Here is a 26,146-nt window from a genome sequence, read left to right on the forward strand (position 1 = left end):
ATTAATCCCATAATGATGTCACAAGCTCTCGTTTCTAATGCTTCTATGATGCCATGATGCATCTTATTATCAATGGTCATATTTGCAAAAGATTTAGGAGCTTATGATAGGACCCTTTTGTGAGGGACACCATTTCACCCATAGTAGAGGTATGTTACTCCCTCTTTCATTGGCCCTTTTCTTCAGCTTCCTCCATTCTTCTGGCAGTATGAGCTTCTTTCCATAATCTTTTCATAGCATTGAATCTTAGCTATACTATTATGTCTTGTTTGAGGACCAAACTTCCCTTTCCTTTCTACACATGTTTAAGTCCTTTAGCCTTCAACACTTTTGTCCACAACTTGTCATTTTTCTATCTTGCATAGATACCACAAGTTGTTAAATGAGAAAACTTCCTTGTCCCAAGGACACTTGTCATATTTATTATTAAGAACATAGATGATTATCTTCTTATCATCTTTCTCAGATCTCCCAATTGAGATCTCATGAAGATATTCCTTCATTTTTTATACTTTTAATGATGTGGCCTTCTTAACTTTATTTCAAGGAGTATATCTTCTATATCTCTTTTTTGTCTCCTTTCTTGCCACATAGGGAAGTGAGGACCTTAAGCCTTTCTCTCTTATGAATTCAAAGGAGACCTATTCCCTGACTTCTCTTATCTATGAGGATTGTGACAATCCTCCTTATTCCATGCAAAGACCTTGGATGACTCATTCAATCTATAGATCTCCTTGCAATCATGAAGTCATTTTACCAAAATTATTTAATGAAAATTATTACTTGAGATGTGAGGATGAAATCTTCACCTTGATCATGTTTGTAATAGTTGGGGTAGATGTATTGATGCTTCCTCCGGATGAGTTCCTTGATAGGAAGATTTCCTTCTTTTCCTTCGAGCTATATTTATTTATATATCCAACAAAATGTTGATATAATTGGGCTACATAAGGAACCTTGTAGTATGCAACATCGAATTGAGGTTGCTTGCAATGATATATAGAGACCCATCAATTAGTATAGCTTCTATATCGAGTATTGTCTATTCAAACACCTATATATGCCCTCAAATATGTATCATTAAGTTCTGAGAATCCGAGATTTCAGGACTGTGTTCTTTATAGAAAATGATTCAATCGGAGATAGTGACTATCACTGGTATGTTGTAGATCGAAACTGTGGGAGTCAACAAAGTTGTTGCCATGTATCCTAAGATCTGAACACTTCATCTTTTGACTATTGTTGTCCAAAAGCCTTGTTGTTGTAGACTATTGTTGTAGGTTTCTTCTTTGATCTAGGTCTTGAATTTTGAATGTATATCTTTATTCCTACAACTTTCCTTGATTCTTTGCTTGAAACTTGATCCTTGAATGTCCCTTTTCTGCCCTTCCTCTCACTTCCGAACCTTCTCTCTAATACCGTGTTGAAGAATCTAGGGCAATCAGAATTAATGAGATTCTTCTTGGCATGATAACAATTTGTGAAGTGCTTTTGCAATTTTATCTTAGCTTGATCTTCATATTATTATTAGTGTGTGTCTTTCTTCTTCAAACTGATGTAAAAAAAAGAGACAAGAACACAAGATGTTTGGCTTTCTGCCAGGGCCAAAACCTATCCCTCTTGGAGAGGAAAACCCACAACAAATTCTTCTTAGAGATATTCCAATTGACGAATACCAAGACCCTTGCCCTTGGGCTATTCTGCCACTCGAAGACCAAGACACCAATCCTCTTCTCTGCTACTGTTGATATCATCATCAACACTGTTGCTATGCTGAGGTCATCATCATTGCATCACTGATGTCATCACAGTTGCACCACTACTGCACCTTCATTGAAATCATCCTTGTTGCTAGTTCCTCAAGATAATAATTGTTGTACCTTTATTGAGGTGACCATTTGTGTACCTTTATTAAGATCATAACAATGAGGTCTTTATGACATCTACACCGAGATAGGGATGATGACCTTGTATTCATCATAACCGAGATCATGATCATGACCATGCCTTCATAAAATAACAAGATCATGACTTCTATTTCATGAACACCTTAACTGTGTCTAGAATGCCAAAATGTATAACTGTGAGGTCACAATCATGCCAAGATTGTGACTATGTAATGCTCAGAGTGCATCTCCTTGCTTCAAGATCTTTCCCTTCAATTATGCTGAGACTATTTGTGCTACAGTGGGATCCCTAAGGTCATCTTCATCACCGAAGCTATGACTATGATGTTATCCTTCCACTGAAAGTAGTTCCATCAAGCTACCACCGAGGAGGATACTGCGATTGGGACTGAGATCTGTGCTACCAATAAGGAGGTCCCATAATTGCTTATTGTCATCACTACCAAGATTACAAAGGTATCCAAGATCCCCATACCCGTCCGAAGTTGTAGGGATACTTGTCTTCCTGTAATGCGGATTTTAGACCCATACCCATCTGAATACTTCAGATAAGAATGCAAATTCTTCTTCCTATGCCTTATGTCCATCTGAAGATGCAGACAAATCTGAGTTCTATGCTTTTTGTGCTGACCTTGACAGGGTATTATAGCAATTTGTCTATGTATGGAAGATGACATGATAGTGTGAAACAAAATGTCTATTTATTGAGCCGATGTGACTTCCATTTAGCTATTTAATTCAATTTTGAGGCCGTCATGATGTTCTCCTTATCATTTTTCTTGCAGAATTCTTTGTCCTTGCTTTGGAGGATTGAGCTTGGTCCTGGAGGACTGCTCTAGGCTTGAATACGTTTTACATAGGCTCATGAAGAGCTTCTTCATACATGAGATGACTCTTTGACATTATGACAAATCCTAAAGACATCAAGAAGAAGTCTTTGAACTATGACACTTCCTTCTCATGAAACCCATGTAGCAAGGCATACAAAAAATAAATGTATTTATTCTCTTTTATTACATCATTTACATTAGTCATAATTACATGTCATTATGAAGACCAAACCTAGTTACACTTTTCTTCAACAGGATACCCCATTTCCCCTTTCCTATTTATTATTGCTAAAGAAGGATTAGGAATGCTTATCAAGGTGCCAATTGAATCTCGTAGCCTTATGAGCATCAGAATCTCTCAAGAAGCTCCTCCTTTAACCCACCAACAATTTGTTGATTACAACATGATCGATGGGAAACCCACTTTAAAGGAGGCTAAACAATTAGGATATATTCTAGATCTTTTTTAGCAGGCTTCTAGTACCTAGATCAATGGTGATAAATCAAATATCTTCTTCTTCAAAACTCACCCAAGAGTGCAAATTCATTTGGCAAGAACTCTTGGATTCAGAATCAGGTCACTTCCTGGCACCTACCTCGACAATCCTCTAGTGTCTAACTTGCTCAATATCTTCTACTAGAAGAAGGTGTTATCCCGTATTGACAAGAACCTATCAAGTTGGACCTTCTGAGTCTTAAACTCAGCAAGCCTACTTGTTCTCCTTAAGGCGGTTCTTCAAGCTAGCCCCCTATATCAAATCTCAGCCCTTTTGGCCCCTAGAAGCATCTATAAGGAGTTGACGACCAAGTTCTAGAAATTCCTATGGACTAGGTCATAGATTAGATGAAAATGGGCCCTCGTGGCCTAGGATAAGTTGTGTAAACCAAAAATCCATGGTGGCCTAGGCCTAAAATATCCAAAGCTATTATCCCAAGCCCTTAGTGAAAAGGTTTGGTAGCGTTGGCTCCAAGGCAATCAAGTGATATGGAAGTAGATCTAGGTAGTCAAATACAGGGTAGAGGGTTGGCAGGACCCATTACAGATCCATCAGAACTTACCAAATGGATCCTCGATTTGGAATCAAGCTAAGGCTTAATAAGGCCTCATTTGAGAGCACATATTATGGGAAATTAGGAGTGGAAGTAAAGATAAATTCTGGAATGCGAGTTGGATGCAACATCCCAGATTGGATGAAGATTTTACCTTTGTGGATATTGAAACATTCACCTCCCAGTTGGGCACGTAATGTGTTAAATATTTCTCGCTAGAAACATCCCCAGGGTCAAAATGTAGGGAGTGGAAATATTCTGGTAACTGGCCAACTCATGATCCCCCATTGGACTGGGATTCCCTCCTAATTCTACATCAATGCCCTATCCTCAACAATGGAGAACTGGATAAATTGCGATGGGGACACCTCCCGCAAGGCATGTTTTCCCTCAAGGAGGCCTATTTAATTATATCATCTACAGGGGACCTGGAGCTAGACCCACTGTGGAAGAGAATTTGGTACTCTGATTATGGCCAAAATTTTCATTCTTATTATGGTTAACGGGGCATGGTAAACTTCTCATGCGGGATAAAATTTGGAAAAAGGGCTTCCTTTTATCATCCTAGTGTCCTTTGTGCCGCAATGAGGAGGAAATGACAAACCACCTCTTAAATATTTTTTCAAAGGTGTTGGAGGTCTAGGGTTGTCACATAGAGGTATTTGTAGCAATGATTAGTTAAAGTCAATAGCCTTTGGGAATCATTAGAAATATGGAGGTGGTCTCTCTTAAAAAATGCCATTCTCAATAGAGCATGGCGCCTCTCGTAACAATTTTTCCTATGTAACATATGGAAAGCCAAAAACATGATAGTCTTTCTCTATGAATCCTTTCACCCCATCAGTGTATGGAAAATTGTCCTTCAGAACATTAAAGAAACTTTCTCTATCTCGTACTAGTCAGATGAGAAATGGAAAGCAGGGGGGCATGAATGTGCCATTTTGGCTACCCTTGATCTTCATTGGGAGTCTTTTTACCTTGGACCATCTCGTCACCCCTCGTTAAGGAGAGCCTCCTCGATCTCATTCACATGGCCCCCACCGAGTTTCCTCAAGCTAAATTTCGATGGGGCTTTCAAGGGTAACCCCAGGCCAGGTATTCTTAGGGGGATAATCTGCAACGATAAGGGGAAAGTGGAAAATTTTTATGTAGCATCATGTGGCAACACCACAAATAATGTAGCTGAATATCTAGCCTTGGAAAGATGTAGGTAGCATTGGAATAGGGGGCATCCAAGTTGCAAGTCACGGGAAATTCTCAGATAGCCATAGCCATGCTTCAAAGATTTATAAATGAATCTCCTCCGGATAAAGTAATAAAATGCTGACATTTGGAATTGATAGGGGAACATATTCATTCTAGGCTCTCCTCTTTTGAATATGTAATCACCGAACATGTTGATCGAGAAGGAAACAAGGCTACGGATAAACTTTTAAATTGGGGTAGTGAACATAAGGGTCAATATTTTCTTCAAGATTGGTCCCCCCTTGCACAAAATATCCACCTATTGGATCTACATCAAATAGTGGAGGAGGAAGAGGCTTCCCCAATGGGGGTGAGAATCCTAGAGCACATGGAAAATCGAGTCCCAAGACTGCGAATAACTGGTGTGTGGGTGGAGGACTGCCCTCCTTGTACTCTTGTGTGAACTGACGTATTAGGGGGGTGTAAAGGGGATCATGTGAAACATCTTAATGTCTCAATGAGTGTGGACGAAAAATATCTAAAGAGTGTGATGGCTCATTTCTATGGCTTTTGTGATGGTGTTTTAGTTCGATGTTGTGCTCCCGGTTGGTATTCTGTGAGAAAACAGAAACAACGGTGGTGGATTTTCGGAGCAGGGTGGTGATTGTCGAGCTTCCCCTCAGACTACTAGCATTGTAAATTTATCATTTTTCTTCTCCAAAGGTGACACCTTGTGATTTTCTACACATGCACAGTGAGGCCTAAGGTGGTTTGGGTAAGTTGGTATTTCTAGTTACATTGGAATTTAGAAGGTGTGAGTTGTTGGTCCGTTGGAGGCTCCTAGAGGTGGTATAGTTGATAGTGCTATTGGGGGTGGCAGTGGTTGTGCATGGGATACATTGTCTTAGGTGTTTGGACCGAGAATTGGCACACCTTGTGTCTCAGTGGGTGTTTTCTTATGCGATGTGGGGATAGTATAATTGCCTTCCTGAAGGTTACTATGGAGGTATCACTACAAAAAAAAAGAGATTTGTGCCATATTTAGCGCTAGATTTTAGTGCATTTTTTTTTCAAATTGGGATGAGAAGGCTGGCGCTAAATATGACTCTATTGTACAATTATTAAAGAGTCCTTTTTTGTGCCAGATTTCGCATGCTTTTTTCCACCATATTTTTCATCAAATTTTGCACCTAGTTTTGTGCCATGTTTTGCGTCTAATTTTACAACACTTTTTGCATCTAGTTTTTCACCATGTTCTACAAAAAATCCAATTTTGCACCATGATTTTCATCTTGTTTGATGACAGGTTTTGCTTCTAGTTTGCATCACTTTTTGCATTGAATTTAGCACCATATTTTAGTGGATTTGTTTTTCAATTGGGGTGAGTAACCTGACACTAAATCTGGCTCTATTGTACATTTTTTTAAAGAGTCATTTTTTGCGCCTAATTTTGCGTCTTTTTTCAAGCTAGATTTTGCATCCTTTTTTACACTAGATTATACATCACTTTTTGTGTCAAATTTTGCACCAAGATTTGCATATGATTTTATGACAAGTTTTGCTTCTAGTTTTGTGCCATTTTTTGCATCTTTTTTCATTTTTTTTAACTTCCTATTTTGTTTCATTCTTTGCTTCCATTTTGTGCCATCATTTACATCAGGTTTACACTGTATTTTTCATCCTATATAGTGTATTTTTTTCATCCATTTTTTGTTGGTTTTTACATCTAGTCTTACATCAAGAGTTGCATCTAGTATTACACTAGTTTTTGCTTCTAATTTTGTATCTATTATTTCATCTAGTTTTGCACCATCTTTGGTGTCTATCTTTGCACCATATGTAGAATTTGATTTACCAGCAAATTTTTCATCCATTTTTGTGCCCATTTTTGCATCTTATTTCGGACCATTTCCACTTTTATGTTTGATTTGTCTCCCTTTTTTGCATTCCATTTTGCACCATATTTCATCATTTTCTGCATCCAATTTTGCATCATTTTTAACATTGTTTCTTACATCCTTTTGAGAAACCAAATTTTCATCTATATTTGCATCCTATCTTAAGCCATGAGTTGTGTCCAACTTTGCATACCATTTTGTGTCTAATGTTACATTCAATTTTGAGCCATATTTTACATCCACTTTTGCATTTCTTCTAGCATAACTCTTTGCATCCAAAATCACATCTCAATTTTCATCCATTACATATGAATATTAGGGCACGATGGAATCGAACCACCAACCACCTTCTTGTAAAGAAAGTGCTCTTCCATTGAGATAGCACACTTCAAAGAATTAGAGCTTGAAACTTTATAAATTCTAAACTCTAAAAATTTAATTAAATTAGAAAACTTTGTAAAGTCTTGTAGGTTTCATTGGCTCGGGTCGAAGAAAAAATTGTCAAATGAATGTAGAACATAATTGTTTTAGAACAAGGAAAAAAAATTCACATGGTTAATACACTAAACCACCTAAAAAATAGCATCAAAGTTGATTGTTTAAACTTGAGACTAACCAAACTATAAACCCAAAGTCCCCATGTTTTATGGCTCCTCTAATACAATTGGAGATGAAAGAAATCATTGAAGAACTTAAAATTGTATATAGATATAGTGAAAATTGACAAAAATAGGCATTATAGCTGCTATGATGATTAAAAATCAAAATCATATAAACTAGGAAATTCAACAAAGGGACTAGACATGATGGAGCCAACACAAAATCCATTGCACAGTTCTCATATGGGATCCATGAACATACATACCTCTAGAATGTAATTCTTCTTAGTCCCCCAAAAATTAATATAGAACTTCAATGATATATAAAGAAGGAACCAAGACACTAGAGGACCTTCAAGAACTAAGACACAAGGGATGCTGAAAACACAAGGCTGAAGAGTATTCCCAGCAACCCATTTCCCTTGAAGATGATGATAATTAGCACAAGGTCACATTGCCACCTTTATCTTTGAAGCTATGGTTTCTTTTTCTCTCTCACCAGTATTGAAATAATGGATGAGGGCCATGTTATCTCCATTAATGATTTGTCTTGTTTGATTGGCACCTAAACATTTTAAATTTTAAACATGATATTTCTCATTCAACCAGACTTGACAAAACATTACCAGGAAGCAACATGAAGGTTTCTCGATTGAGTTCTAAGAAATCATGTAAACATTTTATGTGCATATGAATAGGTGACCTAACATAACTGCTTGATAACGTCGTAATGTATTCCTATTTTTTATGTTGATTAAAGATGATAAACCAGAAGTATTTTGAATTTCAAAATGCCAATAAACCCTTCTAAGAATTGAATCAGAAATAATTTTCTCCAAATTACTAGTATATATATATATATATATATATATATACCCACACATATTTTAAAAAGTCCAGATCAGAATAATCAATGACAGTTTCTAAAATAGAAAATCAACTACTTTAGCAAAAGGAAAATGAACATAAAATCTATCAAAGTTGGATTGAATTTGTTTAATAGATTTGTTTGATAGAATTTTGCTGAAAGAAACAAGTATAGCAAACATAATATATTATAATTTAGTAATCAAGTAGAAGGAATTATGCTTATTTGTTTGAAAGGAGTCGTTTGAGATGATCTTAGTGCCTGTCACATGATATTTGTAATGCTATTAACATTATAATTCCAATAATGTTTGTAATTATATCATGGACTGCAAAATTTGTTGTGTTTTTCTTCAAATTTTTTGGTGACGATGAAATTCCATTTAAAACTAATTTCTTACATTCTTGAACTTTTATATTAACGAAGTAAGTATTAAATTTTCCAGACTACTTTAAGGGTTTGGGAGAATATATTTTTGGTTGAGCGAGGTAGAATGTTGCTATGAGGATAAGGTGCCTCCCGATCCATTTAGTCAAAGGTTATGGAATGGTGGATGGAAATATGTGAGTTAATCCATGATCAATCTTTGGGAAAAGAAGAAAAAAAGAGTGTGAAGTAAAGGAGCATGAACTTCCTTCTAGTTTGGTTATCATTACTATGAAATTGTTTTTGGTTAAACAAGTCGTTATCAAGTCTTTGCGGAAAATAAATAGCACAACCAACTCTAACAAGGATAACTTTAATGTGATGTGGTTGAGAAGGTCAAGTGCAAGTGAAATCCATCCTGAAGGAGAACATATATATGTGCAAATCAATTTGATGATCCATATCATGGAGCATGGGCCTACATGGAAACCTTTTGCGACTTATTTTCTAATTTAAAAACAATTTTTTGAGAGCTATGATTATTGGAAAGGCCACCTTTGCAATACTCAATTTCACCATTCAACATGTTCTTGCACAAGCATTACTAAATATGAAATCACAAGTAAAGGTGAATAGCACCAACCCAAGGCAAGCTGGCAAGTCATCCTCTAATGTCATTGATAATGAAGAAGATAAATAAGTACGAATTCACTAGATTGACCTCATTGAACTACTTAATTAATAAATTTATTCAAAGATGCAACTTCAATATACATTCATTGCTTCATGTGTGTTTAATTGAAATGAGGCCAGTTGTACTAAAATATGACACAGATGAGTTCCAAAAGGAGAAATTGAACAACCATCCAATAGAAAATGAAAGATACATACCTCCCCATATTCAATTGTGATGATGTGTGGAGTAAATCCATGACCCGAACTCCCTGTTAGAGACACAATTATAAGTAATAGAGTAACAACAATCCATTATCAAGGAATTACCTCGAGAAAAAATCATAGACTAATAGCATATTTTTAAATCACCCACCATCTAAGACACATCTATATAATTCAACATCTAATTCGAAAAACACAATAAGTAAAATTAGAAGGTTGGGAGAATGAATATCAAATTCATTGTAAGAATAAGTGTTTCATAGGCCATTTATACATATACTAGGCAAAAACTGCCATAGTTGGTAGAGGGAAGAAAAGGTAGAAGGCTATCCCTCTTTCTTTGTTTCTTCATTTTGTGAAGAAGAAGAGCCCATAGTTCATAGTTATTGTGTGTATGTCAGCCTTGCTCAAGTGCTTCTATTGATGGGAATTGTGGCTATATGATCTCTAAGCAGTGATAGAAGATAATGTTGTATGTTTTGGTGTAGGTTGTTGGAAAATTAAGCAATTCTCTCACTTGGTTCTATATAATTCTCTGCATATTTATAATTCATAAGTTGTGTACTACTTTATTCTAGTTGTAGATCTAGTTTTGGGTGTTGTGCCTCTTTTGCTGAAGCTACATTTTCCATTGTTGTGGGTGTTTTTTGTTGGCAGTCTCTGAGATTTGTTTTTATTGAGGGGCATTTTGGTGAATGCAATTCTGATGTGTTGGGGCATAAAAATATATATGGTGAATTGTTTTAATATTAATCCTAATAGCTAGTAGTGGATCTTAGATTTATCAGCTTTCCCACATTCAAATCTAGTCATTTGGGGTTTCTTTTTGTTGCAGTGAACTGTATTAGTCCTCCAAGATATTAGTTTTGAGAACGAATTCTCATATGCTTGATTTGAGACAAGACCTTTTTGCTTTATATATCTATATTTTGTTCACAATTAGATTGATTCCCAACTTTCACTTAGCTTGTTGCATTATTCTTTTAGTGATTGTCTCCTCCTTGTCCATTTCATGTTATCATATCATAAAAAAATAACTTTTGGGTTCTCACAAAGGGGCCTTATATGAAGTGGATCCATCTAGTTTATTTCAATTGAATTTTTGCATGGCTTCATATCTGTATATTTTGAGTTTGACGCTCTGCATTAGAGTTGCAACAATCGGTCATGACTATGGTGCAACATTGAGCAAGAGTATCATGTTTTATGAGGCTTAGAGATATGGAAAGCTTCCTAGCAATTAGAGAGCCACATGGAGGGATGATTCTGGTCTACATGATGGATCGACCAATGGGGAGGATCTAGTAGGAGGGGATAATACGACACATGTGATAATGTTAAATTTGACCTCCTAATGGAATTCATAGTCACCATGCTCTCATTGAGTGTTATTGAATATGGCAAGCGATTGACTAGTAGCTGTGAGTTGGGTCATTTGGTGGAGGCTATGCGATGGAAGACCGATTATTTTCTCAAGGCACATAAAAAGGCCAATGTACTGTATGGAGAGGTGGGTGATGGCAACTCTTACCATTATTGTTGGCAAAGGCTAGAAGACATGACCAAACCTTGCTAGGAATATAGAATTGATGCAAAAAATCCTAGCGTAGATCTTGCAGGAGAAATAACAGTTATAATGGCTTATGCTTCAATTGTTTTCAGGTACTTTTATCATGCCTACTCCAATGAGATTCTCAACCATTCAAAGTAGCTTTTCATATTTTCTGACAAGTACAAAAGAAAATATGAAAATAGCATTACTGTTGCACAAAAGTATTATACATCTAAGAGTGGATATATGGATGGGTTTCTTTGGGCAGCAACATGGATTCATGAGGCTAGTGGTGATCTGTCGTACTGTTACATGAACTATGTGATTGACAATGTCGCTTCTATAGGTGGAACAAATGGCAAAAGACTAAATTCATGTGGGAGTTTAGTTCCAGGACTCAAAGTCCCTCATGCAAGGCGAAGGTGGGCAGAGTAATGTTGTTCTACAGAAATATCAGGAAAAAGAAGAGTTTTTCATGTGTACGTGCTTGCAGAAAGGAAATAGGATTGTTCAAAAAACTCTAGGTGGCCTCCCATTTTAGCAGAAATGGAAAAACATCAATTTTCTCTCCTCCTAGTTTAATCTGATTACCTCACTGTTGCTCACAAGAATCTTCAATGATCGGGTGAAGTTTTGTAGCCCTCAAAGATTCTATCCTTTGCTCAATCTCATATTGATTACATCCTTAGATACAATCCAAGAGCCACACGTTACATAGTTGGCTATGATAGCAACTAACCTCATCCAGTACATCATAAATATTCATCTATCATATCTTACAAAGTAAGCCCATCCTTCATGCCCTGCAGAGGGGGATATGCCACTCGGTTTAGAAACAAGGGAAGCAATCCCAATGTTTTACATGGTGCTCTTGTTGGAGGGCCTGATCATAATGACAATTTTGTAGATGAGAGAGACAATGGCCCTATTGTGAGTGTCGTGACCAGGCTTCATGCTGGTGGCAGCCTAAACCGACGTCTTCCAGTTATTGTTCCTACATGTGTAATCAAAACCAAACCATCTTCTGCTCCATTCCAAGCCCCTCCTCCACTTGCACCTAAAGATTACTCTCCATTTTTTGTATCACAATCAGTGACCTCATCTTGGCATTTCTCGAGGTCGAACTTACTACATATATTCTACATTGATAACAAACAAGTCCAAGGAAATAATGAATAACATCAAGCTCTCAATTCAAATATTGTATGGCCCTATTTGGGGCTTGTCTAAAACAAGGGGCTCTTCTTATTTAATACGTGTATGTTACAAGCTAGTAAAATATGCTTATTAAATAAGTTTCTCAACCTTTCTATTATCATCTTGTTACATTTCCCATGCATAGAAGCTCAATCCACTGTTGCCAAATATAATGTTGTAAATTTGAGAAAACTTCCTAAATATTGGGTCCACATGTCCATGAGGTGTGTAAAGGATTCTCCAAGACTACAGTTCTTTTTACAGTTACACAAGATATGTGATGAAGTCAGGCATAATTCAGTGGAATCCAATCCTTGTTTAAGGTAATGCATTAATTTTGTTTATTTTCCATGGTTATTTTTGTTGCATATGAAGGACAAAAAAATTTGTTGTGTTCTGCTTCAAAACTTTTGGTGACGGTGAAATTCCATTTAAAACTAATTTCTTACATCCTTGAACTTTTCCATTAGCGGAATAAGTATTAAATTTTCCAGACTACTTTAAGGGTTTGGGAGAATATATTTTTGGTTGAGCGAGGTAGAACACTATTATGAGGATAAGGTGCCTCCTGAGCCATTTAGTCAAAGGTTGTGGAATGGTGGATGGAAAGATGTGAACTGAGCCACAATCAATCTTCGGGAAAATAAGAAAAATATAGTGTGAATTAAAGGAGCATGATCTTCGTTCTAGCTTGGTTATCATTACTATGAAATTGCTTTTGGTTAAACAAGTCATTATCAAGTCTTTGAAGGAAATAAAGAGCACAACCAACTCTAACAAGGATCACTTTAATGTGATGTGGTCGAGAAGGTCAAGTGCAAGTGAAATCCATCCTGAAGGAGAACATATATATGTGCAATTCAAATTGATGATCCATATCATGGAGCATGGGCCTACGTGGAAACCTTTGGTGACTTATTTTCTGATTTAAAAACAAATTCTATGGGAGCTATGATCATTGGAAAGCTCATGTTTGTAGTACTCAATTTCACCATTCAATATGTTCTTGCACAAACATTATTGAATATGCAATCACAACTAAAGGTGAAGAGCACCAACCCAAGGAAAGCTAACAAGTTTTCCTCTAACGTCATTGATAATGAAGAAGACAAATAAGTATGAATTTGCTAGATTAACCTCATTGAATTAATTAATTCATAAATTCATTCAAAGATGCAAAAGATGCCACCCATATATACATAACCATCATATGTAACCCTCCTTGTCTCTGCCATTTTCTGGTACAATAAAGGAAAAAGGTTGAATCCAAATAGTGTCAGCAATTGGAAGACATATAAGAGGTATACCACACTACAATGTTTAGAAAATGTGAATGTCTATGAATGGAAATGATGAACATGACATTATGCAAATAGAAGGTGAATGAGTGTTACATACATGTACAGTTTGGACCGTGGGGAGTTTTAAGGAACGGAGTAAAATTGTCACTGGCATGGCGAGTTACAGGCTTCCCTAGTGACAGTGAGAACACAAGTGTCAAAAACATGTGTACCAACTTCAAGTGATTGGCCAAATAGTGAACTGCAAATTATAAAATCATGTTGATCATTGAAACATAAAATAATTCTGAATAATAGAGAGTGTATTCTCGTTGTATTTTTGGAAAAAGAACCATGAAGAAACAACATAGTCACTAAATTGGTGCTTTGAGGAATCAAATTAAATTAATACATTGTATAATTTGTTTCAGTATAGGTAAAGAGGCATCTGAGACAATAAAGCTTATGTAGTCACCATTGATATTATGAAAAAAATGGTTTTTGTAGTCACCACTGATATTATGAACAAAATTGTCCATAAACCATGGACATGAACCATACAAAGAAACACTTACATGGAATTTTCCCTTGACAAATCAGATTAAATTAGTACATTGTAGTGTTTATTTCACTATCAGTAAAGAGGAAACTGAGACACACTACAACCCTTGTCAACCTACATCTTGTCCTCATCAGGATTTGAAAACATGCAGTTATTCTCGGCATTTATTTCGGATGTGGTTATCAATGTCTCACATTTAGGAAAAGAAAATAAGAATTCTTATAAAGGATAAAATGATGAAATAGATCTAGCGTGTTTGTGTGGGTCAAGGAGAATCAATCTACTTACAAGGTTGAAAGATGTCCGGAAAGACCAGTTGAGTTGTTCTCATTTAGGGACCCACCCATTACTTGAAAACTTAATTCACATCTCAAACAACATACTCCGGAGAGTCCACACATGAAATATAAATATTTTTAACATCCACTTGTAGTACATTCAAAGCCTTCAAGATGAACGGGGGAAGAATTGATCCTTCCCTGATTTCACTGTTCTTGAAAATACATGAACTATAAACCTGTCACGAAGAGTCTAGCATTCTAAAACTGTCTGCATCTGAATTTCTATCCTGCACTGGGTTCATTTCCATTATGAGTTAAACATATATGCTTGATGGATCATTTATGAGCAAATTTATCTTGCAAAAGTTTTGGACGAATATACAGAGATGAGAGCTCAACAGAAATAGGACGAAAGACAATATCCCATTGTTAGGAAGAGACTTTTATTGCACTGGAATATACTTTGGTTACAATCCTGACGTTTGTTAAAATGCCTTCCTATACATGCTCTTTAGGAAGAGTGTGCCTTCTGGTTAGGGAAAACGAAACAACGTGAACTTGCATTGACACTTTATGCCCGTAAGGTACTCTCTCTATTTATCTGGTTTTGGTTGTCTTCTTGCGAAAATAATGGTGGATATTAGTTCAAGTGTTTTCTCCGTTTGCGTTTTATCATGTGAGAAGAACATACAATGCTTATATCTCTGGGGAGCACTGAACTGCGTTCATAATATCTCAAAGCACAACTTCATGAGCCAGAGCTTTCTCTTGGTTATTGTGATTGTATCTATCTTGCTTCCACCTCAGTCATGAATGGTATGATGGCAAGTAGTTCAGTGACTACTCAACTACGTCATCCAGACCAGAGAGCAGCTCTCAAAATATCTCACACTCTTAAAAGTGTATCTCAATCCGCATAAATCAAAGGAATTTGATCGAACTATTGCTACACTTACTACATCCAAGAGAGCAGTAACTCAAAAACTTGGTTTTGCACATAAAGTGAAGGGACATGTGGCGAATTTTTTTTATGAAATTGAAGGTCTTGAAGATCCTAGAAAAAATCTTAGTGGTGCTGAATGTGATCCGGAAATTGGATGGACTGACGGAAAAGAATCAACTAAAGGATGGAATGATACAAAAATTGGACAGTGATCCGTAAATTGGACATAATGAAATTGGTGGTGCTGACAGTGATTCTGAAATTGGACAGTGATCCGGAAATTGGACGGAATGATTCTTGATGAGGCGCTAAATCTTCTCTGTCGAAGATGGAACCATCTTGATGGGGTGACGGGACTGCATTTATTGCCTTCGGAGACTAAGTTGCAGGTAAATACTGCATTCTTTTTTCTTTTCTTCTTCTCATTATACTTTATGAATGGCACCTTTACTACTCATGACAGCAATTGCTTCCGCTTCCCGAACCACTATTGAAAAAATCAAGTGGAACCTAACGCAATTTGTCGGTAATAGAGAGCCTTTGTCACGGTGAGAATTTCCAGGTATAAATACTGTACAAATACAATTTTTTGTGAAAAATCCAGGCATTTATCTAAATATGATCGACTCATCTGGCTTGTCTCTACCAGCTTAAAGGTAAACTTTACAAGAGTAGAAAAAATGTCGTAAAGATCAACAATGAAAGAATTTTTTCTCTCTGTAACAAGTGTATAGGGAGAAGTGCATTTGTTGTGTATCCTAAAGAGCCTGAATTTACAATAAGACTACGAGTGACCAGTCTACTACTGTACTAACAAGCGCATATTGGGTCATACTCACTGTTTCTAGAGGATCCACAGAACCTCGATCAGAATACAACAATTGGTATTGTAAAGAGGGTAGGCATATCATGCATTCAAATATCATTAGACAATGACAAAAATGCATTGCCTTGTGTTTGTGAAGCTAGACCCTGTGATATAGATGTACACCGCAATTTTGATCAAATACAATCCACTTACTCGATAATAAGTTCTTATATCCTATACAAAATGCAAGAAGAGAAGAGAATGAAAGACCAAAGGCAGAAGTAGAGTGACTAGATAAAATCCACTATAAGATCATAGGTGTGTGCATGGGTTCACTTAGAAACCCCAAAATTCCTTAAGTTTATGCGCTACCAGAATAGATATGTTATTCATATTTTGGTTATAAACGTCATGGAACAGGTCATAAAAAGATTCATGTAATAGAATGTTCATCCTCCCAAATTTGGCCAAGGTAGCTCTTCCAAAAGTTGTAGCCGTCGTTTCCAAGCTTGAAAACGTTATGGATAGGGGAGATTCAGAAAGGTTTAGGATTTTCAAACAAGTTTTAAAGATTCATAAATATGGAACAAACAAAACATTATGTTGCCAAAAATTATGCATATTACAAATATTACTAAGAAATACAAAGCATATAAAACAAAATGGAATAATCCTAATATAGAATAAGTTTCAGTTTCAATGTTGAAAGTTATATTAATCCTAATAGACCGATTGCAATGGATTGTTAAATGAACAAGATTGGAACGAATGAGATAAACCTGAATAATTCACCTGATAATTTCAAGCCTTTTCATTCTCAGGAGAACATTGTTGATTTACCTGCAATCAATAGAAAAATTATAACACGTTTATTGTCAGAATTTACAGCTGAAAATCAAGGCGTGACTGAATATTGGAGAATAAGTGTTAGGACCGAAGTGTTTATGCTCACCCCAAATAGATTCTGCCACAGACTCATGGAATTGCAGAGCTGATGTAGCCGCCTCTATGGAAGACTGAATGTGGGGGTGGAAATGCATTGAAGTTAAAAATTGAACATAACTTGGCATAGTCAATGGACTGAAGCTATGATGGTGAGGCTTGATATTGGGTTGAAGATCCGATGGTGAGGCAATATATTGGGTCTGCAGCTGGTGAAACTCCAATTTGCAACTCTCTGCAATCTCTCTCATTTTTGCTCCGCCTTGTGAAAAACAATAAATACAATATTTTATTTTCACACTAGATTTTAGTTGAATTTAAAAAGCCAAGAGTCTCACACTTTTTTGGTTGTGTTTCAAAACTTGATTGCATTTTAGCTTCAGCGTTGTGAAAAATAATAAATATAATATTTTATTTTCACATGAGATTTTAGTTGAATTTAAAAAAGTAAGGGTCTTACATATTTTTGGTTGTGTTTGAAAACATGATTGCATTTTGGCTCTCTCACCTTGTGAAAAACAATAAATACAATATTTTATTTTCATATTAGATTTTAGTTGAATTTTAAAAAGTAACGGTCTTACATATTTTCTGTTTGTGTTTGAAAACATGATTGCATTTTTTCTCCCACTTGCGAAAAACAATAAATACAATATTTTATTTTCACATTAAATTTTAGTTGAATTTAAAAAAGTAAGGGTCTTACATATTTTTGGTTGTGTTGGAAAACATGATTGCATTTTTTCTCTCCCACCTTATGAAAAACAATAAATACAATATTTTATTTTGACATTAAATTTTAGTTGAATTTAAAAAAGTAAGGATCTTACATATTTTTGGTTGTGTTTGAAAACATGATTGCGTTTTCGCTCCAGCCTTGTGAAAAACAATAAATACAATATTTTATTTTCACATTAGATTTTAGTTGATTTTCAAAACGGGTCTTACATATTTTTGGTTGTTTTGAAAACATGATTGATCTTCGCTCCCCCCTTGTGAATAACAATAAATGCAATATTTCATTTTCACATTAGATTTTAGTTGAATTTAAAAAAGCAAGGGTCTTACATATTTTTGGTTGTGTTTGAAAACATGATTGTTGTGAAAAGTAATAAATACCATATTTTATTTTCACATTAGATTTTAGTAGAATTTTAAAAAGTAAGGGTCTTACATATTTTTGGTTGTGTTTGAAAAGGTTTATTTTATATTAGGTGGTTTTTATAATAATAATAATAATAATAGTAATAATTTAATTTTAAGGTTATGGTTTTTATGCAATGATTTTTCTCTCTGTAACAAGTGTATAGGGAGAAGTGCATTTGTTGTGTATCCTAAAGAGCCTGAATTTACAATAAGACTACGAGTGACCAGTCTACTACTGTACTAACAAGCGCATATTGGGTCATATTGACTGTTTCTAGAGGATCCACAGAACCTCGATCACAATACAACAATTGGTATTGTAAAGAGGGTAGGCATATCATGCATTCAAATATCCTTAGACAATGACAAAAATGCATTGCCTTGTGTTTGTGAAGCTAGACCCTGTGCTATAGATGTACACCGCAATTTTAATCAAATACAATCCACTTACTCGATAATAAGTTCTTATATCCTATACAAAATGCAAGAAGAGAAGAGAATGAAAGACCAAAGGCAGAAGTAGAGTGACTAGATAAAATCCACTATAAGATCATAGGTGTGTGCATGGGTTCACTTAGAAACCCCAAAATTCCTTAAGTTTATGCGCTACCAGAATAGATATGTTATTCATATTTTGGTTATAAACGTCATGGAACAGGTCATAAAAAGATTCATGTAATAGAATGTTCATCCTCCCAAATTTGGCCAAGGTAGCTCTTCCAAAAGTTGTAGCCTTCGTTTCCAAGCTTGAAAACGTTATGGATAGGGGAGATTCAGAAAGGTTTAGGATTTTCAAACAAGTTTTAAAGATTCATAAATATGGAACAAACAAAACTTTATGTTACCAAAAATTATGCATATTACAAATATTACTAAGAAATACAAAGCATATAAAACAAAATGGAATAATCCTAATATAGAATAAGTTTCAGTTTCAATGTTGAAAGTTATATTAATCCTAATAGACCGATTGCAATGGATTGTTAATTGAACATAATTTTCAATAAAGATTGGAACGAATGAGATAAACCTGAATAATTCACCTGATAATTTCAAGCCTTTTCATTCTCAGGAGAACATTGCTGATTTACCTGCAATCAATAGAAAAATTATAACACCTTTATTGTCAGAATTTACAGCTGAAAATCAAGGCGTGACTGAATATTGGAGAATAAGTGTTAGGACCGAAGTGTTTATGCTCACCCCAAATAGATTCTGCCACAGACTCATGGAATTGCAGAGCTATGTAGCCGCCTCTATGGAAGACTGAATGTGGGGGTGGAAATGCATTGAAGTTAAAAATTGAACATAACTTGGCATAGTCAATGGACTGAAGCTATGATGGTGAGGCTTGATATTGGGTTGAAGATCCGATGGTGAGGCAATATATTGGGTCTGCAGCTGGTGAAACTCCAATTTGCAACTCTCTGCAATCTCTCTCATTTTTGCTCCGCCTTGTGAAAAACAATAAATACAATATTTTATTTTCACACTAGATTTTAGTTGAATTTAAAAAGCCAAGAGTCTCACACTTTTTTGGTTGTGTTTCAAAACTTGATTGCATTTTAGCTTCAGCGTTGTGAAAAATAATAAATATAATATTTTATTTTCACATGAGATTTTAGTTGAATTTAAAAAAGTAAGGGTCTTACATATTTTTGGTTGTGTTTGAAAACATGATTGCATTTTGGCTCTCTCACCTTGTGAAAAACAATAAATACAATATTTTATTTTCATATTAGATTTTAGTTGAATTTTAAAAAGTAACGGTCTTACATATTTTCTGTTTGTGTTTGAAAACATGATTGCATTTTTTCTCCCACTTGCGAAAAACAATAAATACAATATTTTATTTTCACATTAAATTTTAGTTGAATTTAAAAAAGTAAGGGTCTTACATATTTTTGGTTGTGTTGGAAAACATGATTGCATTTTTTCTCTCCCACCTTATGAAAAACAATAAATGCAATATTTTATTTTGACATTAAATTTTAGTTGAATTTAAAAAAGTAAGGATCTTACATATTTTTGGTTGTGTTTGAAAACATGATTGCATTTTCGCTCCAGCCTTGTGAAAAACAATAAATACAATATTTTATTTTCACATTAGATTTTAGTTGATTTTCAAAACGGGTCTTACATATTTTTGGTTGTTTTGAAAACATGATTGATCTTCGCTCCCCCCTTGTGAATAACAATAAATGCAATATTTCATTTTCACATTAGATTTTAGTTGAATTTAAAAAAGCAAGGGTCTTACATATTTTTGGTTGTGTTTGAAAACATGATTGTTGTGAAAAGTAATAAATACCATATTTTATTTTCACATTAGATTTTAGTAGAATTTAAAAAAGTAAGGGTCTTACATATTTTTGGTTGTGTTTGAAAACGTTTATTTTATATTAGGTGGTATTTATAATTATAATAATAATAATAGTAATAATTTAATTTTAAGGTTATGGTTTTTATGCAATGATTTTTCTCTCTGTAACAAGTGTATAGGGAGAAGTGCATTTGTTGTGTATCCTAAAGAGCCTGAATTTACAATAACACTACGAGTGACCAGTCTACTACTGTACTAACAAGCGCATATTGGGTCATATTGACTGTTTCTAGAGGATCCACAGAACCTCGATCAGAATACAACAATTGGTATTGTAAAGAGGGTAGGCATATCATGCATTCAAATATCATTAGACAATGACAAAAATGCATTGCCTTGTGTTTGTGAAGCTAGACCCTGTGCTATAGATGTACACCGCAATTTTAATCAAATACAATCCACTTACTCGATAATAAGTTCTTATATCCTATACAAAATGCAAGAAGAGAAGAGAATGAAAGACCAAAGGCAAAAGTAGAGTGACTAGATAAAATCCACTATAAGATCATAGGTGTGTGCATGGGTTCACTTAGAAACCCCAAAATTCCTTAAGTTTATGCGCTACCAGAATAGATATGTTATTCATATTTTGGTTATAAACGTCATGGAACAGGTCATAAAAAGATTCATGTAATAGAATGTTCATCCTCCCAAATTTGGCCAAGGTAGCTCTTCCAAAAGTTGTAGCCGTCGTTTCCAAGCTTGAAAACGTTATGGATAGGGGAGATTCAGAAAGGTTTAGGATTTTCAAACAAGTTTTAAAGATTCATAAATATGGAACAAACAAAACATTATGTTGCCAAAAATTATGCATATTACAAATATTACTAAGAAATACAAAGCATATAAAACAAAATGGAATAATCCTAATATAGAATAAGTTTCAGTTTCAATGTTGAAAGTTATATTAATCCTAATAGACCGATTGCAATGGATTTTTAAATGAACATAATTTTCAATAAAGATTGGAACGAATGAGATAAACCTGAATAATTCACCTGATAATTGCAAGCCTTTTCATTCTCAGGAGAACATTGTTGATTTACCTGCAATCAATAGAAAAATTATAACACGTTTATTGTCAGAATTTACAGCTGAAAATCAAGGCGTGACTGAATATTGGAGAATAAGTGTTAGGACCGAAGTGTTTATGCTCACCCCAAATAGATTCTGCCACAGACTCATGGAATTGCAGAGCTGAGATATCAGATGTAGCCGCCTCTATGGAAGACTGAATGTGGGGGTGGAAATGCATTGAAGTTAAAAATGGAACATAACTTGGCATAGTCAATGGACTGAAGCTATGATGGTGAGGCTTGATATTGGGTTGAAGATCGGATGGTGAGGCAATATATTGGGTCTGCAGCTGGTGAAACTCCAATTTGCAACTCTCTGCAATCTCTCTCATTTTTGCTCCGCCTTGTGAAAAACAATAAATACAATATTTTATTTTCACACTAGATTTTAGTTGAATTTAAAAAAGCAAGAGTCTCACACTTTTTTGGTTGTGTTTCAAAACTTGATTGCATTTTAGCTTCAGCGTTGTGAAAAATAATAAATATAATATTTTATTTTCACATGAGATTTTAGTTGAATTTAAAAAAGTAAGGGTCTTACATATTTTTGGTTGTGTTTGAAAACATGATTGCATTTTGGCTCTCTCACCTTGTGAAAAACAATAAATACAATATTTTATTTTCATATTAGATTTTAGTTGAATTTTAAAAAGTAACGGTCTTACATATTTTCTGTTTGTGTTTGAAAACATGATTGCATTTTTTCTCCCACTTCCGAAAAACAATAAATACAATATTTTATTTTAGTTGAATTTTAAAAAGTAACAGTCTTACATATTTTCTGTTTGTGTTTGAAAACATGATTGCATTTTTTCTCCCACTTGCGAAAAACAATAAATACAATATTTTATTTTCACATTAAATTTTAGTTGAATTTAAAAAAGTAAGGGTCTTACATATTTTTGGTTGTGTTGGAAAACATGATTGCATTTTTTCTCTCCCACCTTATGAAAAACAATATATACAATATTTTATTTTGACATTAAATTTTAGTTGAATTTAAAAAAGTAAGGATCTTACATATTTTTGGTTGTGTTTGAAAACATGATTGCATTTTCGCTCCCGCCTTGTGAAAAACAATAAATACAATATTTTATTTTCACATTAGATTTTAGTTGATTTTCAAAACGGGTCTTACATATTTTTGGTTGTTTTGAAAACATGATTGATCTTTGCTCCCCCCTTGTGAATAACAATAAATGCAATATTTCATTTTCACATTAGATTTTAGTTGAATTTAAAAAAGCAAGGGTCTTACATATTTTTGGTTGTGTTTGAAAACATGATTGTTGTGTAAAATAATAAATACCATATTTTATTTTCACATTAGATTTTAGTAGAATTTAAAAAAGTAAGGGTCTTACATATTTTTGGTTGTGTTTGAAAACGTTTATTTTATATTAGGTGGTATTTATAATAATAATAATAATAATAGTAATAATTTAATTTTAAGGTTATGGTTTTTATGCAATGATTTTTCTCTCTGTAACAAGTGTATAGAGAGAAGTGCATTTGTTGTGTATCCTAAAGAGCCTGAATTTACAATAAGACTAGGAGTGACCAGTCTACTACTGTACTAACAAGCGCATATTGGGTCATATTGACTCTTTCTAGAGGATCCATAGAACCTCGATTAGAATACAACAATTGGTATTGTAAAGAGGGTAGGCATATCATGCATTCAAATATCATTAGACAATGACAAAAATGCATTGCCTTGTGTTTGTGAAGCTAGACCCTGTGCTATAGATGTACACCGCAATTTTAATCAAATACAATCCACTTACTCGATAATAAGTTCTTATATCCTATACAAAATGCAAGAAGAGAAGAGAATGAAAGACCAAAGGCAGAAGTAGAGTGACTAGATAAAATCCACTATAAGATCATAGGTGTGTGCATGGGTTCACTTAGAAACCCCAAAATTCCTTAAGTTTATGCGCTACCACAATAGATATGTTATTCATATTTTGGTTATAAACGTCATGGAACAGGTCATAAAAAGATTCATGTAATAGAATGTTCATCCTCCCAAATTTGGCCAAGGTAGCTCTTCCAAAAGTTGTAGCCGTCGTTTCCAAGCTTGAAAACGTTATGGATAGGGGAGATTCAGAAAGGTTTAGGATTTTCAAACAAGTTTTAAAGATTCATAAATATGGAACAAACAAAACATTATGTTGCCAAAAATTATGCATATTACAAATATTACTAAGAAATACAAAGCATATAAAACAAAATGGAATAATCCTAATATAGAATAAGTTTCAGTTTCAATGTTGAAAGTTATATTAATCCTAATAGACCGATTGCAATGGATTGTTAAATGAACATAATTTTCAATAAAGATTGGAACGAATGAGATAAACCTGAATAATTCACTTGATAATTCCAAGCCTTTTCATTCTCAGGAGAACATTGTTGATTTACCTGCAATCAATAGAAAAATTATAACACGTTTATTGTCAGAATTTACAGCTGAAAATCAAGGCGTGACTGAATATTGGAGAATAAGTGTTAGGACCGAAGTGTTTATGCTCACCCCAAATAGATTCTGCCACAGACTAATGGAATTGTAGAGCTGAGATATTAGATGTAGCCGCCTCTATGGAAGACTGAATGTGGGGGTGGAAATGCATTGAAGTTAAAAATGGAACATAACCTGGCACAATCAATGGACTGAAGCTATGATGGTGAGGCTTGATATTGGGTTGAAGATCCAATGGTGAGGCAATATATTGGGTCTGCAGCTGGTGAAACTCCAATTTGCAACTCTCTGCAATCTCTCTCATTTTTGCTCTGCCTTGTGAAAAACAATAAATACAATATTTTATTTTCACACTAGATTTTAGTTGAATTTAAAAAAGCAAGAGTCTCACATTTTTTTTGGTTGTGTTTCAAAACTTGATTGCATTTTAGCTTCAGCATTGTGAAAAATAATAAATATAATATTTTATTTTCACATGAGATTTTAGTTGAATTTTAAAAAGTAAGGGTCTTACATATTTTTGGTTGTGTTTGAAAACATGATTGCATTTTGGCTCTCTCACCTTGTGAAAAACAATAAATACAATATTTTATTTTCATATTAGATTTTAGTTGAATTTTAAAAAGTAACGGTCTTACATATTTTCTGTTTGTGTTTGAAAACATGATTGCATTTTTTCTCCCACTTGCGAAAAACAATAAATACAATATTTTATTTTAGTTGAATTTTTAAAATGTAACGGTCTTACATATTTTCTGTTTGTGTTTGAAAACATGATTGCATTTTTTCTCCCACTTGCGAAAAACAATAAATACAATATTTTATTTTCACATTAAATTTTAGTTGAATTGAAAAAAGTAAGGGTCTTACATATTTTTGGTTGTGTTCGAAAACATGATTGCATTTTTTCTCTCCCACCTTATGAAAAACAATAAATACAATATTTTATTTTGACATTAAATTTTAGTTGAATTTAAAAAAGTAAGGATCTTACATATTTTTGGTTGTGTTTGAAAACATGATTGCATTTTCGCTCCCGCCTTGTGAAAAACAATAAATACAATATTTTATTTTCACATTAGATTTTAGTTGATTTTCAAAACGGGTCTTACATATTTTTGGTTGTTTTGAAAACATGATTGATCTTCGCTCCCCCCTTGTGAATAACAATAAATGAAATATTTCATTTTGACATTAGATTTTAGTTGAATTTAAAAAAGCAAGGGTCTTACATATTTTTGGTTGTGTTTGAAAACATGATTGTTGTGAAAAATAATAAATACCATATTTTATTTTCACATTAGATTTTAGTAGAATTTAAAAAAGTAAGGGTCTTACATATTTTTGGTTGTGTTTGAAAACGTTTATTTTATATTAGGTGGTATTTATAATAATAATAATAATAGTAATAATTTAATTTTAAGGTTATGGTTTTTATGCAATGATTTTTCTCTCTGTAACAAGTGTATAGGGAGAAGTGCATTTGTTGTGTATCCTAAAGAGCCTGAATTTACAATAAGACTACGAGTGACCAGTCTACTACTGTACTAACAAGAACATATTGGGTCATATTGACTGTTTATAGAGGATCCACAGAACCTCGATCAGAATACAACAATTGGTATTGTAAAGAGGGTAGGCATATCATGCATTCAAATATCATTAGACAATGACAAAAATGCATTGCCTTGTGTTTGTGAAGTTAGACCCTGTGCTATAGATGTACACCTTAATTTTAATCAAATACAATCCACTTACTTGATAATAAGTTCTTATATCCTATACAAAATGCAAGAAGAGAAGAGAATGAAAGACCAAAGGCAGAAGTAGAGTGACTAGATAAAATCCACTATAAGATCATAGGTGTGTGCATGGGTTCACTTAGAAACCC

The 26,146-nt window shown here is 34.2% G+C and overlaps 1 pseudogene; it reads left to right on the forward strand.

The window, feature by feature from the left end:
- Positions 1–10,706: 10,706 nt before the first annotated feature.
- Positions 10,707–12,443, forward strand: LOC149169530 (endoglucanase 6 pseudogene; annotated as a pseudogene).
- Positions 12,444–26,146: the final 13,703 nt, after the last annotated feature.

Source organism: Pinus tabuliformis, chromosome 4_2 (genome assembly GCF_031772625.1).
Source record: "Pinus tabuliformis cultivar Carrire ecotype Pingquan chromosome 4_2, CPIR1, whole genome shotgun sequence".
NCBI lineage: Eukaryota > Viridiplantae > Streptophyta > Pinopsida > Pinales > Pinaceae > Pinus > Pinus tabuliformis.